This window comes from Neofelis nebulosa, chromosome 6 (genome assembly GCF_028018385.1).
Source record: "Neofelis nebulosa isolate mNeoNeb1 chromosome 6, mNeoNeb1.pri, whole genome shotgun sequence".
Classification (NCBI taxonomy): domain Eukaryota; kingdom Metazoa; phylum Chordata; class Mammalia; order Carnivora; family Felidae; genus Neofelis; species Neofelis nebulosa.
Genome location: NC_080787.1, coordinates 13,331,423 through 13,348,706, shown reverse-complemented (window position 1 = coordinate 13,348,706; position 17,284 = coordinate 13,331,423). Strand labels below are relative to the sequence as shown.

Genomic DNA, 17,284 nt, shown 5'->3' with positions numbered 1-17,284 from the left:
TGTGAGTTAGATATTTTTTTTGTGTATATACAAATTGTGTGAGCATAACTGTCCATTCTCTTTCCTTTAAATTTCTTTAACTTTGCCGCTTTCTTTATTTTTAGATTATTCTCCATTGCTGACATACTAACTTAAAGTAACTCATATCTATATTGTGGTGTGTGTTTGTGCGTGTGTGTGTGTGTGTGTGTGTGTGTTTGTCATCAAGGGAAAACTTTTATTTTAGGGTGTCTGGCTGGCTCAGTCAGTGGAGCATGTGACTCTTGATCTTGGATTTCTGAGTTCAAGCCCCACGTTGGATGTAGAGATTCCTTAAAAATAAAAATCTTAAAAAAAAAAAACAAAAATGTTTAACTGTATGGGAGTTGAAAACATTCAAACAACAAACAATATCTTCAATAAAACAAAAAAAATTTTCAACGAAAAAAATGAGTTGCAAAATTTAAACTCCCCTAAATTAATCTATGAACTTAAAGCTAATCTAAGTGAAATATTATGACCTTCTAATGGAGTGATCTTAGTATTTAGGGTTTTTTCCCAATTAAAAAAAATCAAAAGTCATTCAGGAAAATATTAAATTCTTGTACAGAGTTCTAATACATGTTCATGTATCTGAACATGACACACAAAAATGCTGATGCCGTACAAAAATGGTCTTCATTGTTTTAAATCTCAGTATGCGTGCCAAATTTTAATGATGGATAAAGTAATAGTGGACTTTTTATTTAAATCAAAATACAATACTTACATTATCTAATTCTGCAGTGTCCAATGATGTGAAAATAATGTATTCACAAGAATTATATCAAATGAATCTTTATTTGAAAAACACTATCCCAAAATTATATCTACTTGAATAAGGACGACCGTAGCGGCAATTAAATGACAGCAACTAAACCAAGAAGAGATCAGTGAAAACGACTGTGAAGACAGAAAACACTTGCAGATGCGCCGAGGCTGTGGGTGACCAGGACCCGGCTGCCGTGGGCCGGGCCACACCTGCAGGGGAGCCTCGATCCCTGAGCCCTCAGCACGTGACCCTCCTCTTCCCTGGGGGGCTGGTGGCCCAGGGGACCCCCGGACACTTGCGGGCCTCTGTGGGCTGTGAGTGGAGCACCGGGAGCCAACGGGCCACTTGGGAAAGGCTGGGAGTCGGACGTGGCATTGGCGAGCATTTGCCTGTGGCGATCCTTTCCTTCTCTCAGCTCCTCGAGGTTCCTCCAGTCAACACAGCTGCCGTCCAGCTTTCTCCAGCTCTGTCCTCAGGGAAGAGGATTTATTTGTTTGGGGAGAGAGGAGAGTGGGGGAGGGGCAGAGAGAGAGGGAGAGAGAGATTCCCAGGCAGGCTCCTCACTGTCGGTGCAGAGCCTGAGGCGGGGCTCAGTCTCCTGAACCAGGAGGTCACGACCTGAGCCGGAACCAAGGGTCAGACGCTCAACCAACTGAGCCACCCAGGCGCCCCACGGATCTCTTTCGATTGGAGGCAGTGCTTCTCTCCATTCTTTGCCCATGTCTTCGGCCGTCTTCCTCTAGAGGCTGGGAATCTGATTTCTGCAGTTCGTGTTTCTACACACGCTGGGAAGTTTCTTCTCGACTCCCAAGCAGCCTGTTTCCTCCTCAAACAACTGTCTGTGACGTTGCACGATGTGTTCTTGATGTAATCCAGGCAGAATTGGAAGCTTCAGCTTCAACCGCAGAATCTCACTTTCAAGCTGTGAATTTTCACGTTACAAAGGTGCTTCTTCGGTTTGGAGTCTTGTCATTTGTCCTGCGAGCTGTTCATTCGTTTGTTTTCCTTCCCACAGTTGTCTGGCTATTTCTTGATTTTCCTCTTCGTACTTTGACACCCTGAAGTCAGCATGGTCGACACTCTTCAGATCAACTACTGACTGGTGGATGGGGCCATTGCCATCTTCTCTTTTGCTTGACTGCCCCTCTCTCTAAGGAGATCAGAGAAGGGGAAGGTCGTCAGCAGGTTTTCTGCCCTTGATATCAACTGGCTGAGTTTCTCCCTCGAGACCTGCCGCATCCCTGCGTTCGGCTGCTCCAGCCCTTCTCTCTCCTCCTCCTTTCCCTGGACTCTCTGCCTCCGTCTTGCAACTTCTTGTTTGGACGGTTCTGGACTTTCCTTCAAACCACCTATTATTTCCTCCTGAAGTTGTCCTCTGTCCTTCTCTGATGCCTTGAAGATGGGTTTTTCATCAGTTGTTTGGGAAAATTTAGGGGGCTGGCTCCTCTGTGCCTTTTTCAGGGAGTTGACGGTGACGTCTTGGAGTGACGTCCTGCTCAGGTTTGTTTTCATCCCCGACCAGCACAAGGTCTGTACGTGAGAGGACCGGCCTCCGCCCCAGGTGCCTGAGGGCCTCATCGGCCTGTGTCACTGGTGCGAAATTCTCACCACGTTCGCCACAGACTTTGTTGCAGGCAGAACACGGTTTGCCTAGAGCCTTCACACTTCTTCAAGTTTGTAGTCTCTTTACACCCGAACCAGCACCGCGGTACAGACCAGGATCTCCCAGGGAAACACACAGAGGCCCGGGACATGGCTCCAGCTTTCAGAAATCACCCACAGGGCGCCCCCCCCCCCCACCACCACCCAGGTGCTCCAAGGCCAGCTGGAACGTGGATCTGGTGATGGGCGGCAGGCCTTCCATGGCTGCATCGCGCTCCACAGCGCTGTCTCCAAGTGCCAGCGTCCTGTGGGTCTCTACCGATGGCTCAGAACCCCGGGGAATGTTCTGCCTCTAAGATAAACAACTGCCCGACAACCAGGGCAGAGTAGTCGGGCCGGGGGAAGGGGAGGCCAGCCAGGGGCCAGAAAGCAGTTCTCCCTAACTTGGCCCTGAAACAGAAAGGGATGTCACTTACACAGGCACGGGCTCAAGTGCAAAGGGCTGATGGCAGCTTGGAGCCCCCACTACTCCAGGCCCACCTGGCCCTACAGCAGACCTAGGGGGCTCAAAGCAGGTCCAGGCCATGTCCCTTTTCTCACACCAGAGCAAGTTAGGACAGAGTGGTGGGACCCCTCTCCCTGGCCCTGGGTGAGGCTCATTTTCCTTATTTAAGGTTTCCTTCTGCTGCAGGAAGCCTGGTGCTGCCCACAAGATCCCGGGGATCCCACCCTTCTGAGTCTTCTTCTCTCCTCTGTATGTGGCCAGTGTGGGCAGGCAGGGGCCCTGGGCAGACGGATGTCCCCAAAGGTATTAACTAAGAGACGTGGATTCCAACCCTAACAACTCAGGAGAAATCAATCACAACTGGCAGGTCGTATGATTTCCCGGACTTTCTGTGGAGCCAGTAGCCCCTGTTCGACCCAGCATTCCTGGAAGGGGTGACTCTGCTCCAGAGGTGACAGAGTGACCGGGTTCCTTCCCTCATGTGGCCCTCCATCTTGAGCCCATGCCTCCCAAGATGGCCTCAGGGAGGGTCCCCAGTCCATGAGTCATCTTCAGAAGTGGGCCTCTGGGGAGGCGGTCCTTCTTTGGGCTCAGTTTACCACTTTTACTTCATTAAACCACATCTCACTCTCTGGTGTCTCTCGGGCAGACCCCGCTCAGGGCCTCCTTGTCCACCCCCGGGGACTCTGTCGTGAGCAGCTTGTCCCCAGTCCCTTTACTGAGAGGGACACAGGACAGCTGTTAGCCAAGGCCTGTCTGGGGGTCCTGAAGGGCTCCATGGGCGCAGAGAACAGAGGCTCTGACCAGGCCTGGTGGTGCAGGGAGGAGGCAGCCAAATGCCCACGGCGAGAGTGGCTTCGTTTCTTCTTCTTCTGTTTTTTTTTTTATAAATGTTTATTGATTTTTGAGAGAGAGGGTTGGGGGAGGGGCAGAGAGAGAGAGGGAGACACAGAATCTGAAGCAGCTCCAAGCTCTGTGCTGGCAGCAGAGGTCACGACCTGAGCCAAAGTCGGACAGTCAACCCACTGAGTCACCCAGGTGCCCCCACCAATGCTTCTTCTTTTTGACTGGACTATTTTCAAGAGCAGTTTTGGGTCTGAAGGAAAACTGAGTACAAACAGAGCCCACCCAGCAGCACGCCTGTCTGTGACCCTATCAAACCCCAGCATTTCACCACATACCTCCCCTCCTGTTTCCTTTCTGAGGTTCCTTCTGGTCAATTCCGCTGGTCCTGTTTGATTGAGAAAACAATTTATCAGTTATAATTTTTTCAAATAGTGGTCTATATTTAAGAGTCATCAAAACAAGACAATTTATTCCAAATGTATTCCAAACTACTAAGAATCCGCATGGAGCCTAAATTATATGTCACAGAGAAAAGCACAGTTTGGGAAGGATCACGTAACTAAAAGCCCCGTCATTTGCTTTTCTCTTTTTTACCTAATTGTGTTTTCTTCTTCAAACTCTTTTTTTCCTTCCTCAGATTCATTTTTCTCCTATCCAGACTCTTTGCCTTTAAAGAAAACTCCAGTGGTGGGCAGCCATTGAAAGCAATAACACGTACTATGAGTTATCAAGGGGGATTTGAAAGAAAAGTCATTTCTGACTGGGAATATCAGCCAAGAGAAAGGGAAAGAAGCTGTGTGTGTGTGTGTGTGTGTGTGTGTGTGTGTGTGGTGTGTATCTGTGTGGTGGGGGGGGGGGTGTGGTGGAACACATGTCTGCCTGTGTTTATGCCTCACCTTGGAATCTGAGCTTCAGGAATATTCTCAGACATCATCTGCTTCTTAAATTTTCAAACAGACACGACCCCAACAAGGACTAAATAAATGAAGATGACTTCTATTATAAAGGCAGGACAATTGCATAGATTATTTTAAAAACGTCTGAAGAAAAATAAGCTGGTATGGTAAGGAGGATGAGCTTAACCACTTTAGAAACTGTAAAGCAAGCAAGCAAGCAAGAAACTGTAAAGCATTAGACAAACGCAATATGTTGGTGTTACTGATAAATAATTACCTGTATTTTAATTTGGCTTTGCACATGCAGTATTCTGTGACTTAAGTAGGATTGCTGGGAAGTCAGTTCTAGGGAGAAACTAAAAGGGAAAAAAAGTTACTTGTCTTTCCACATTTGTCCCAAGTAGCTCAAATTTAGAGCGTTTATTTTAAATCACTCATTCCTTCTGATGATCTTCTGTATTAATATAGTTGGACACTGAGATATAGAGTTATATTCTGCTTAGACGAATTCTTATATTGGCCACACTATACAATGAATGTAACTGATTAATGAATTAACCAGCTGGCAACCATACCTGGGTGTATTTTAGCACATTTTCAACTAAGACGGATGAGAGAGGTATTACAGACCACTTGGGAATCGTTAATAATAATAGCCTACATTTAGAGAAAGGAAGTTTGATGTTAATTTTCAGAGAAAACAGCCAAAATCTTGCAATATTTTCTGGGAGAAGGGGCAGTAGGTAGAATCCAGAACTTGGGTTATTTTGGGCAGCCATCCATGCTTTTAAGACTGATCCTTACAGAAATCACTTGGTTTGCAAAATTGTCAAGGGACTAAATGACTTAATCAACCTTTCTCATTTTTATCTGCAGTCAATCTGAGCTTATTATCAAACCACTCAAGTGATGGCCCCTGATTGAACAGAACATTCCACTGGGAGCAGCGTGAGTAGCCTTCCCTCCTGGGAGGGGGTACTCACAGGCATTGCATTATTCCTTTTTCACCTTCAACCTCTATAGGTAGAAACTTAAAAGCCATTTTGAACATCATCTCATTATCCCTTCAGTCTTGAGCTAGGAGTTGATTACCCTTAATTTACGAGGGGACACTATATTGAGAAGCAATCCCATTTCTCAAATGTCACATACAAAGTATTCTGTGTGGGGCCGAGAAGAGAATTCAAACCTACGGGTCATAATTCACCTTCTGCTTTGGCATTTACATAGCATAATATTATGACGGAGACTCGCCCCACCTTTGAAAAATAATGAGATATTATTGACAAACAAAAATCCTTTCGTGCACATGTAAAATCCTCTTTCCTAAGTCAAAGGTGGCTGGTTTTTTTTTTTTTTTTTGAGAGAAAAATAAATTCAGATGTTCAAATATAGCAGTGGTTTTATTTTATGTGTTTACTTTTTTAGTTCGAAAGCTCTTCTGTTTACCAGGAGCCCAAATGAATGTGTACAGTCCTCAAAGAGACAAACTAAGGTAACCCTGATTGTTTTGTTGACTTTGCTAAAGGCAATGGCCCAAAGCATTAGTAATTAAAACCCATTTAAAATTAATTTAATTTCAGGAGGTCCACAAACCCATAAAATCAGACACACACAAAACTAACAGCCAAAGATGCCTTTTTGAAACCAATGGTTTTCAAAGTGAAAAGGCAGACACCAGAAGGGAGCAGAGCTCAGGAGAAAGAAAGGGAGTAGGGAGGGAGCCGGAGAAGAGAAAGTGCTCGCATTAGCCTGGGAAGCCGCCTTTCGAACCCCAGCCCCCTGTTTCAAAGACAGGATTCCTTCGCTTTTTTGAGTTTCAAGTCGCTGAGCCATCATTCTGTTTCTCCCCGGAATGGAGCTAAACTGGACTGAGACATTTGGAAATGCTTCTCTGGGCAAACGTTCTATTTGTATACGTTTCTCAGAACAAATCAGGGCTGCCACAGACTAATCTTAAGTCCACAGAAATTGGGCAAGCACTTTCCGCAGTCGAGTGTGACCCCAGCTTTGCATTCAGGGAAGCGCTAACCCGTCGCTCACAACGCGAAGACACAGGCTTTTAGATCATCAAGCGTGGGTGTTTGGGGAAGTGGCGAATATATCTAAATACGGGTCCAATTCTTGTTTCAAAGGAAAAATGTGGAAACAGACTGGTCCAGATGTGGAAAAGAGCATCACTGACAGTAAGTTGCAAGTGTGGGCAGCCGGAGTGTGAGAGCTAGCGGTGGGGTCGGAGTGTGGGGGAGCAAAGAACCTGAAGATAATGGAATCTTTCTCCACCTACCTCTTCCTCTTGCCAAGTGCACCCTTCCAATCGCCAAATGACCCGGCACCTAAAAAGGCAGACCACCTACAGACCCTTATTCTTGACAAAGACTCTGGAAGTGACCCGATTCGACATCCACTTACATACGGTGAGTTCAGCCAACCGTCCCTGACTGCGACGCTCATTACTTCCAGCCAGCTCTCCTGTAGCTGAGATAGTCTTGTTGGCACAGACGGATTCTTAGAAAGTTCTTCCAAATCCTAATTCTGCTCTCGTGAGCAAGAGAGGATACGACATTTTGCTCTGACATCTGCAAGCAATAGGGTAGCAGTGAGCCCGGGAGCTCCGGAGTCAGACGGGCATAGGTTCATACCCGCACCCAGGGACAGGTGTGTGGATACAGGCAGGTTACTCAAAGAGTCTAAGCTTCAATTTCCTTACCTGTGAAACGGAGTAACAAATATTCCCCGCTTCCTAGGTGTTTAGTGAGGACTGTTAAGATAAATCACCTAGAACAATGCCTAGCATATAATAAATGCTTAGATAAATTAATGATTATCGTGGTGTGAAAGGCATAGACTTTGGAGTCAGCTGGTCCTGAGTTCAGATCCCAGCACCACTGTTAAGTAGCTGTCCATAGGCTCATGCATTTCCCTGAGCTTCAGTTTTTCCAGCTTTGGCATGTCTGCCTCAAAGGGATTTCGTCATGATTTAGTGAAAAAAAACCTTTAAGTGTTTAGTATAATGTCTGCCCGTAATTTTTTCATCATCATCGTTACCCATGGTCTTTTTAATGTCCTCCTTAAAACACAGTGCTAGGAACTAATGCAATATTCCCAAAGCGGTCAGAAACAGGGCCAAGAATAGTGTGCAGAAAGTCTCCTCTGACCTAAACATGATACGTTTATTACTGTAGCAGTCTAATGCTGTATTTGCCTCTTCTCTTTCGGCCCCTCAGAAATAAGAGTATAAGAGGGAAAATACAGGCTCAGGGATCCACTGGATCTATCCCAGTCTTTCAAAGTAAGTCAGTAAAGGGGCACCCGGGTGGCTCAGTCAATTGAGTGTCTGACTTTGGCTCAGGTCATGATCTCACGATTTGTGGGTTTGAGCCCCGTGTCGGGCTCTGTACTGACAGCTCAGAGTCTGGAGCCTGCTTCGGATGAATTCTGTGTCTCCTCTCTCTGCCCCTCCCCCACTCACACTCTGTCTCCCTCCCTCTAAAAAAATAAATAAACATAAAAAAAAAAAAACCAGAATCCTTTTGGGGCACCTGGGTGGCTCAGTCGGTTGAGCGTACAACTTTGGCTCAGGTCGTGATCTTGTGGTTCACAGGTTCAGGCCCCACGTTGGGCTCTGTGCAGGAGAAAGAAAGGGAGTAGGGAGGGAGCCGGAAAGGAGAAAGTGCTCGCATTAGCCTGGGAAGCATTGCAGAGCCTAGAGCCTGCTTCAGATTCTGTGTCTCCCTCTCTCTCTGCCCCTCTCCCATTCACTCTCTGTCTCCCTCTCAAAAATAAGTAAACATTAAAAAAATTTTTTTAATAAAAAAATTTTTTAAAAAGAATCCTTTCTAGCTGTCTAGGTCTAAAATTGTAAAATTGCATTGTTCTATCATTAACAATTTCCTGTGGCACAAACTATCCAAGGCTATATATGTCCCTGGGACAGTCTCTCTTGGATCAGTCATAGGAGGGGCTCTCAGAGTGAGTTCTTTTTCAACTCTCAAACATTCAAGAGGAAATTCTTCATGTCCCAAGACAAAAGTGACCAGCCTCCAGAAAGCTCTTGCAGCACACACACCATTGCTTTTCCCACCAGCTCTCTCCCCTACCCACCTTTGTTTCCTCCCAGTTACAGAAACACACTGTGTTTATATGTTTACACCATGTGCTTCCAAGGAGGCCAGGCTCCTACCTCGTCCCAGAGGGTAAATGTGCATTGGCCTTAGCCAACCATCCTTATTCCAGTCCCTCTGCCAGCACCCGATTTAGGAATGGGCAACACGCTGCAGTTCTAGACAATCAGATATGAGACGTGTAACACGAGGAGAAATCTATTGAGTGGCTTCTGGCAAATGTTTCCCTGCTGTCAAAAACGCATACAGGAGGGGGAAGCTTCCTTTTCCTACCCCCTCCCTCCGCTGTGCTGGGAGGTAAAGCCTGCAGCTTCTACAGCCATCTTGTGACCACAGAAAGATAAATCTGAGTGGAAAAGGAAGCACACACAGCACAGCAGAGCAGAAAAATGGAAAACACCCAGGTCCTCCTTGACATCGTTGACTTGCTGAGTTAAGGACCCCCGCACTGCTGACCCCTAGCCGGCTTGCTATCTGAAATGCATTTAAAAAAAAAAAAAAAAAAAGAAAGGTCCTTGTTTAATGCTGTGCTTCCCAAACTACAATGTGTGTAAATAACCCATGTCTCTTGTTAAAATGCAGATTCGGATCCAGAAGGGGTGGGCTGGAGCTGAGGATCCCACAGTTCCGAGCTCCCCGGTGGGGGTGATGTTGCTAGTTCTAAGCCCAAACTTTGAGTAGAAGGGCTTGTGTCATCTCAGAGAGATTTCTCTGCTATTTGTAGCTGAAATCATCCCAAATGATACAATCCTCAATCTAGCATCCTTGCTCATCACCTCTTACCTGTGTTCACGAAACCCAACTGAGGTCCGGAAAATTTTAACAGTAATTCCAGTCGACGTGAACCTGCAATTCGTGTTTCGACTCCGTTCCACACATTTCAATACCCCGCCATCACCAGCACCCTCTCACTCTTTTCTGCCTTTAAGTAAGGCACTCACGGCCCAGGCACCCAGGGTGTGACAAAGGCGCCTGTGAATGCCGGCTGCACGAGCCCCGCACCACCTCGGAGCGCGTGCCAGTGCACCTGGCCCAAAGGTGAGGCAGCTGCACGCACGTCGGTTCCTTCCTTGCCATCTCCGGCTCTAAGGAGAAATGCTTGAGCGCTTTTGCAAATCAAAACCTTTTCATCCTGAATTTGGTGATTCACCCTGAACGGCGTCTTCTTGGAAAGTCTGTAATGCGCTATTGTGTAAGATGGGTAAAATTGGCCTGTCTCTTTGACAACGCTCCTCTTCTCATGGCTCAGGGCTGGGCTGGGGGAGGTGAAAGAGTCACAATAAAAGGCGTCCTTTACACACAGCCGCCCTCCCCGGCTGGAGCGGTGTACCTGCGTGGGCCGGGCTGTCTGCACCCCGTGCGGTCGGTATTACTAGCCCCCTTTGTTCATCGCATAGCCTCTGGACGAGAACTAGGTTTCGGCAGGTACGAAGATGGGGCTTGTTTTTAACAAGGCAAATTTACAAAGCTTCCACACTAGAGAAAAAAAAAAAGTGTGGGGGAGTCAGACATTCAAAGGCCATGCCAAATTTGCTTTTCCCCAAAGCAGAGAGAGACAAAGGAAATCTCAAGCATACCTCCCAGACACAAAGGACATGTGTTTACCCTCCAAATTCAAGCTGAGTGAACTCACCTCATTATCCCAGGAGCTGGTCACTAATTCTACCCAGTTAAAAAAACAAAAAAAAAAACAAAAAAAAAACAAAACAAAAAAAACCCACCCAAAACAAAACAAAAACACCCAAAACAAAAACCTACAGTCTCAAACAGTGTCGTATTATCTTTGCATCTGGGTCTGCTGACAATTCTTTGAGTGTCACACAACTCTACACTACAGACTTTCATGTATATTCTCTTCCTTAATCCTTGCAACAACTCTGTCAAGTAGATACTTGGATTAGTGAGAGAAAGGTCCAGAATCTGAAATGTCCAGAATCTGAATCCAGAACCCAAGAGATTTTTACAAGAGGAACAGGTAAAATTGCTTTGGGAAACTATGTCAAATGCTGCTAGAACAGTTTTAGAACATTCATACTTTTTTCCCCCCCACACAGCTGAAGCAGACCTCTCCTCGGCTCCTGCCTCAGTAGTACGGTCGTGGTCTTTGGGGACAGGACAGATGACCACAAGTTTCCAGCTACCTTGAAGCCCTGGATTTAGAGCCCACAACTACGTGGCTGGGGCAAGACTGTCTGGGTCAGGGCTTGTAAGTAGCCACTGAGAAGCCGAGTCCAGTGTGGCTCCCTTAGCCATTGTTCATTTGGACTAATGCTTGCTATTTTTAAATGTAGAAATTTCATGTAAAAAGATGTTTTTGTTTTGTTTTGTTTTAATTCTCCGAAGAAGTCAGAAGATCTGTCTACACTGGGTCATGGGACAATAAGTTGACTGCTAAAGAGTGAGAGCCCTTTTATTCAAGGAAGGTGCTCTCCAGTCAGCACACTGAAGCTCTCCCTGCTCTATCTTCAATACGGGGTCCAATGTCACTACCAATACCAAATGTCTCTCTAAGTCAAGCTTTCTCAACCTCGGAACTCTTGGCATTTGGGTTCAGATAATTCTTGGTGAGGCGGGGGGATGCTGTCCTACACATTGTAAGCTGTTTAACAGCATCCCTGGCCTCTACTCACTAGATGCCAGTAGTAAGTATCTTCCACAGCAGTTAGCACAACCAAAAATGTCTCCAGATACAGCTGAAGGTCCCCGGGGGGCGGGGGGGATGGCCTCTGAGGGAGAACCACCTAAACTTCTTCATCCACTTAAGATCCTATCCAAGCCCCCACCCACATGAGAGTCTGGATCTCCTGCTGCCTACAAATAGTCCCCCGTATGACCAAGGATGGAAGGTCTACAAATCACGCTGATTTCCTTCAACTTCAGGCTTTGTGTTCCCTTTAAAACGAGTGTCCGTCTGGATGAGGCAGTACATCAAGTATCCATCATTTGTATCTCGGACTTTCCGGATCCTTTCTTAAGGGCGGATTTCATAGGAAAAGGGGTAAGAGGAACATGAGACCACTGCGTTCAGAAGGCAAAGTGATTTTAAGAAGGGAGGGAACAGAGCAAGGACCCAATGGGCGACATCATCGCCTTAAGCGCCAGCCCAGCAGGCACCCACCTGAAACAGAGCTTTACGAGGATCACCTGTGCTCACGCTGAACCCTGCCGCTTTGAATGAGGAGAATAGATGTTCACAAGTCCACTGCCTCCCACCTTGCTTAATGATGCACCTCATCACATTCTGATGAAATCCGGACGCAATCAACATTCTTGTTTTAACTAGTTGTTCTGGCAAGGGGTCTTTCTCCAAGCTCAATTTCTCACGTTGGCAACACGGCTAAGAAAAACATACCCATTTGCCAGCTCCCCTCACCGTCCACCCTAATTAGAGCCAATGTTGCTGCTCCCTTCAAAATGGCTGTGGAGGGCAAAGGGACGCTGTAAGGAGGGTGGCCCTCTGCAGGGGTGAATGCTCCAAGCGTCCTCTTGGCAGGGACGTCAGGATCTGAGGAGAGTCACTGTGAGAACTTTGGGGTGGGACAAAGCCAACTTTACAAGTTGTTTATAACTGAGCAACCACAAGAACCTCATACACCAAAACCTTTGGAGTTGGGGCACCTGGGTGGCTCAGTCGGTTAAGTGTTCGACTTCGGCTCAGGTCGTGATCTCACGGTTCATGGGTTCGAGCCCCACGTCGGGCTCTTGCTGACAGCTTGGAGCCTGGAGCCTGCTTCTGATTCTGTGTCTCCCTCTCTCTCTGGCCCTCCCCCCACTCATGTTCTGTCTCCCTCTCTCTCTATCAAAAAATAAATAAACATTAAAAAAACAATCTTTGGAATGTGGCTAAAGCAGTACCCAGAGGAAATGTATAGAATTAAAAGAATATACTAGAGATCAAGAAGGCTGAAAATAAACTCAGAAAGCTATAAGCGACACAAAACTCATTTTTTTAATGTAGAAGGAGTTGGTACAATAAAAGAAGATATTAATAATAAAATACTATCAAATAATAAAATTATTAAAATAATAAAAATGAAATAAAATTTATTTTATTAAAAATAAAAAGAAGAATTGGGGTGCCTGGGTGGCTCACTCAGTTAAGCCACCAACTCTTTTTTTTTTAAAGTTTTTTTTTTTTTCAACGTTTATTTTATTTTTTGGGACAGAGAGAGACAGAGCATGAACGGGGGAGGGACAGAGAGAGAGGGAGACACAGAATCGGAAACAGGCTCCAGGCTCTGAGCCATCAGCCCAGAGCCCGACGCGGGGCTCGAACTCACGGACCGTGAGATCGTGACCTGGCTGAAGTCGGACGCTTAACCGACTGCGCCACCCAGGTGCCCCAAGCCACCAACTCTTGATCTCAGGTCAGGTCATGATCTCACAGTTTGAGTTCAAGCCCTGCATCAGGCTCTGCACTGACTTGCAGAGCCTGCTTAGGACTGCCTCTCTTCCTCTCTCTCTGCCCCTCCCCTGCTCATATTCTCTCTCTCTCTCAAATAAACATTAAAAAAAATTAAATAAAAATAATAATAATAAAATAAACAATTTTTGACAAGTATGACAAAGAAACAGAGATCAAAGTCATACATAAATGGCATTAGGTATGAAAAGGGGCACATAAGTATAGTTGCAGATGAGAGATTTTAAATCCTGAGACACAAGAGACCCTCTCTGCTCTGTATCAAACCCTACCCGACACATTTTGGTCATGGGAAGGAAGGATTGAGTTTTTTCTGCAGAGGAGACCCAGTGAATAGAACTTACATCAGTGGACACGACAGAGACCAAAAAGACCCAAAATGGCAGAAGAGCCAATTGGATTATTTGACTTTATTAAGATGCCTTTCTTTCCCAGAAATCTTCTATTTAAATTATTTAAAGGTAAGAGATATGTTTTACTTCTTTCAAATTAATCATAAACCTGGGGCACCTGGGTGGCTCAGTCAGTTGAGCGTCTGACTTCGGCTCGGGTCATGATCTAATAGTTCATGGGTTCGAGCCCCATGTCGGGCTCTGTGCTGACAGCTCTGAGCCTGGAGCCTGCTTCGTATTCTGTCTCCCTCTCTCTCTGCCCCTCCCTCACTCATGCTCTGTCTCTCTCTGTCTCAAAAATAAATAAACGTTAAAAAAAATTTTTTTTAAATCAATCATAAACCTCTCTGCCTTTCTTCCCCCATATCACCCCCACCACACCCCCAAATCACCTGCACACAGCACTCTTTTGGGCCAGCTTAGGGTTATTGCCCTCATATCTCCGTCATATCTCCATCAGATTTCCAGTTTCCGAAATAAACCTCGTCTGGTTGGTATGAAGCCCGATCTAGCAAGGCTAAATATTCCACCGAGCTGCCTGCCAGACGCTGATAGTATCAACATTCTGTCTTCGTTCCGAGTTGCAGTTTAAAACCAATCGGGCTTTTTCCCGAATCTCAGGCCACCTGTTTAAGTCCTCCTTTCCTCCATGCCCGGCGTGAACATATTTCTCCAAAAATTGGAATTAATGAGTTTTCTTCATCAACCTCGTTAAACGTAGAGATTAGACTGACTTTTCAACCTGATCGCAGCTCACCAGCTATCTGCGAGGGCTTTGTTCTTCAAGCAAACAAACTCGTGATATGCTCCCCTAAAGTTATATTTTCTATGAATACCACTTTCAGACAAGACATACAATTACTAAAATTGCATCTGATATTTGTAATTACTTGGGTCTATACCTGCGGCGAATTGGTTTCACACTAGAGGAAATGCAAATTGCTTTACATCCAGGTGGAGGAGTATATTCTACAGCACAATAAACCTCGCAGCTTAGAGAATTAGCCAAAGGTAGGGAGCCGAAATGTCTTACTTGCTCAAATTAAAGATATTGCTGTGTGTGCGCGTGCCTTTATACATTTATAATGTAAATTTATATGAGGACGTAGCACACGCTCATTATCTAGAACAATCAGAGCTAACCCCCTGCAGCATGGCCCTCAGACTGTTTTCCTGGAATACCGATTTTGCTGGCATACCCGTCTCCTCCCTCCTCCCCACCCCATCACCCCTCACAGCACCAAACCTTTGGGGAGTACCTGAAATATGCAACAAATGTGTCTGTCAACCCTCTTGGTTTCCTATGGACGGCTCCAGATCACTAAGATCAAAGTTAGTTAATAGGAACCTATTCTCGTAGGCCAACTGAACAAATGGCATACCCAACTCCCGGGTGTGTATGGGCTGAAGAAATGATGGGCTTTCCGGTGCTGCCTTCACCATCCGTCTGTTCCTTGATGTAGAGCCCTCTTCCCCACCCCAGGGGCTCGTGGTGAACATCACGCACAGTCCTTACAGAAATGACAGGCAAGTCCATGGTTTGTCCCAAACTTTGCGCTCGGCTCCTGGAGAGTTATTTGAAAAGGCACTGCTTACTCCTCAGTTTTAATGAAGGAGAAGGTTAAGACAGGCATTTTTTTTTTTTAATTTTGGGGGATGCTCTATTTTTTTCTGTAGTAGAGTGGTCGTCTTTATCTCATTCCTATTTTAAGTTTTTGATTTGTAGAGTCCCCCGGTTTCCCTTGGAATGTGTGTTTCTTTTTAAAAATTTTTTAATGTTTATTTATTTATTGAGAGAGAGAGAGAGAGAGAGAGAGAGAGAGAGAACCAAGGAGGGGCAGAGAGAAAGGGAGAGAGAGAGAATCCATCAAGATGTGGGGCTTGATCTCACAAACTGTGAGATCATGACCTGAGCTGAAATCAAGAGTCAGCTGCTTAACTGACTGAGCCAACCTGGAGCATCCTTCTACTGTTCACACATACACACACACACACACACACACACACACACACACACACTTTTCCAGAGTATCTGCTGTGTTATACCATTGTCTAACTAATGACAACACTTGGGCATAGTGTAAGGTAAGTAGATTTACTAATAGGAAAACGATAAATTGATAAAAAGAAGAGAAAGATGATAGATAGATAGATAGATAGATAGATACTATGAATCCTCCCCTAGAGTTAAGCCCTCAAAAGCTCATGATTCCCTAAAAATCTGCCTGACAGAGGGAAGAAGACAAAAATGCTTAAAGTGGTCTGTACTTTCATCAGAAAGTGACCATAATATGCCTCTGATATTCTTCTTTTCAGCTGCCCAACATCCGAATCTCCTTCCTGGAAATTAGACACCTTCTGCCATACGAACCTTTCCCGGAAGCAGAGTTCATCCCCTCTACAGAAAGGCCTCTTGTCTGCTACCCCCACCAAACTGGCTGCCGTTCGTGGACTCGTGACCTCGTCAGCCAATCAGACCCCACCACCCAAGACACGGGACCCGGGGGCCACCACAAAAAGACGCAGGGAGGGCGGAGAGCACGTGCTCCCCGGTAGGTCCCCGGACGCCACGGCGGGGAAGGCGGTGCCGGCCAGGGCCCGCGCTGCCCGGCAGAGGTGGCGGCAGCGTCCTCCCCACGACGCTTCTCTGGCCCGTGCCCCGCTCCCAACCATACCTCTCCAGCCTCCCTGGAAACTCTGGAAGGCGACCGACATCCTTTTCTTTTCATTTTATGGGATTTCTTTTCCTTTACCGCGAAGATCCGTCCACGCAATGCAGGTGCAGAGTTTAAAAATTAAAGGGAAGTAAAGGATGTTTGAAGAAAAACAACCAGCCCCGCTTGCTCTCTCTGCCTCTCACTGCTCAGCCGTGCTCCCGGGAGGCATCGCTTCCAACCTCCTTGTCTGTTTCCTTTGGAGGGTATCCCCATAATCCTCGGTAATTAGCCTGACTTCTTCTGCAGCTAGATGAGCAGTGGCTTCCTGCACTCTTCTACTTGTCCTCACTAGACCCTCCAAGTAAAGTCATAGAAGAATTTTATTTAACCCACCGCAGAGTGGTCACATTATAAGAGAAAGGCCATGTAGTGCTTTCTGATGTACTTCTTTCTCTCGTGCCATCAATTTTTGTCACACTTTTTGAGACTTCATGGTTTTCTATATATCAGTCATCGATACCGTTTCAAATGCTTGATTTACAGGAATCCCAGGAGTTTTTTGTTTTTTTGTTTTTTTCCCCCAATGCATTATCATATCAGATAGTCTCCTCATGCCCTCCCCCCCCTCTCCCCCCCCCCCCCCCCCCGCCCCGGGGGATCTGATGTTTATCTGGCTGCTCTTTGGCCAGTTGGAAGCTTTCCTCTGACATTTGCAGGTCTTTGGCTGTCTGTTCATAGAGCAAAGCCCTAAAACGGATGGGAAATCCAGGGTGCATGGGAGGGCCCGGACCCTTGTAGGTGTTTCTCTAGTGTGAGTGGAGCAGGCGGTGGGGGGGAAGTCCAGTGTTTATTGGTGAACTCCTAAGTTAATGGAAGTTGGGTTTTTTGTTTTTGTTTTCGTTTGTTTTTGTTTTTGTTTCTCTGCAGCTGTTCAGTGTCTCCAGAGTAGAACCCCACCGATCTCCCTCACTGGGGCATAAACCCAGCTGCTGGCCTTCAGGAAAAGAAGCGAGCCACCCTACCACTGCCAGCTTCATGAATTGTGGGGC

At 46.2% G+C, this 17,284-nt stretch overlaps 1 long non-coding RNA gene across 2 annotated transcripts in view; it reads right to left on the bottom strand.

Annotated features, from left to right (window-relative positions):
- Positions 1-800: 800 nt before the first annotated feature.
- Positions 801-17,284, bottom strand: part of LOC131513724 (uncharacterized) — a 30,882-nt gene continuing 14,398 nt past the window's right edge. The window contains exons 1-5 of one of the 2 annotated variants that reach the window (XR_009262749.1): positions 7,052-8,093; positions 4,917-4,995; positions 4,640-4,739; positions 4,079-4,128; positions 801-1,256 (exon numbers count right to left, since the gene is read on the bottom strand). This is a non-coding gene — a long non-coding RNA (uncharacterized LOC131513724). Of the gene's footprint in view, positions 1,257-4,078; positions 4,129-4,639; positions 4,740-4,916; positions 4,996-7,051; positions 8,094-17,284 lie in introns of those variants that run through there. The other variant, XR_009262748.1, reaches the window with a different exon arrangement.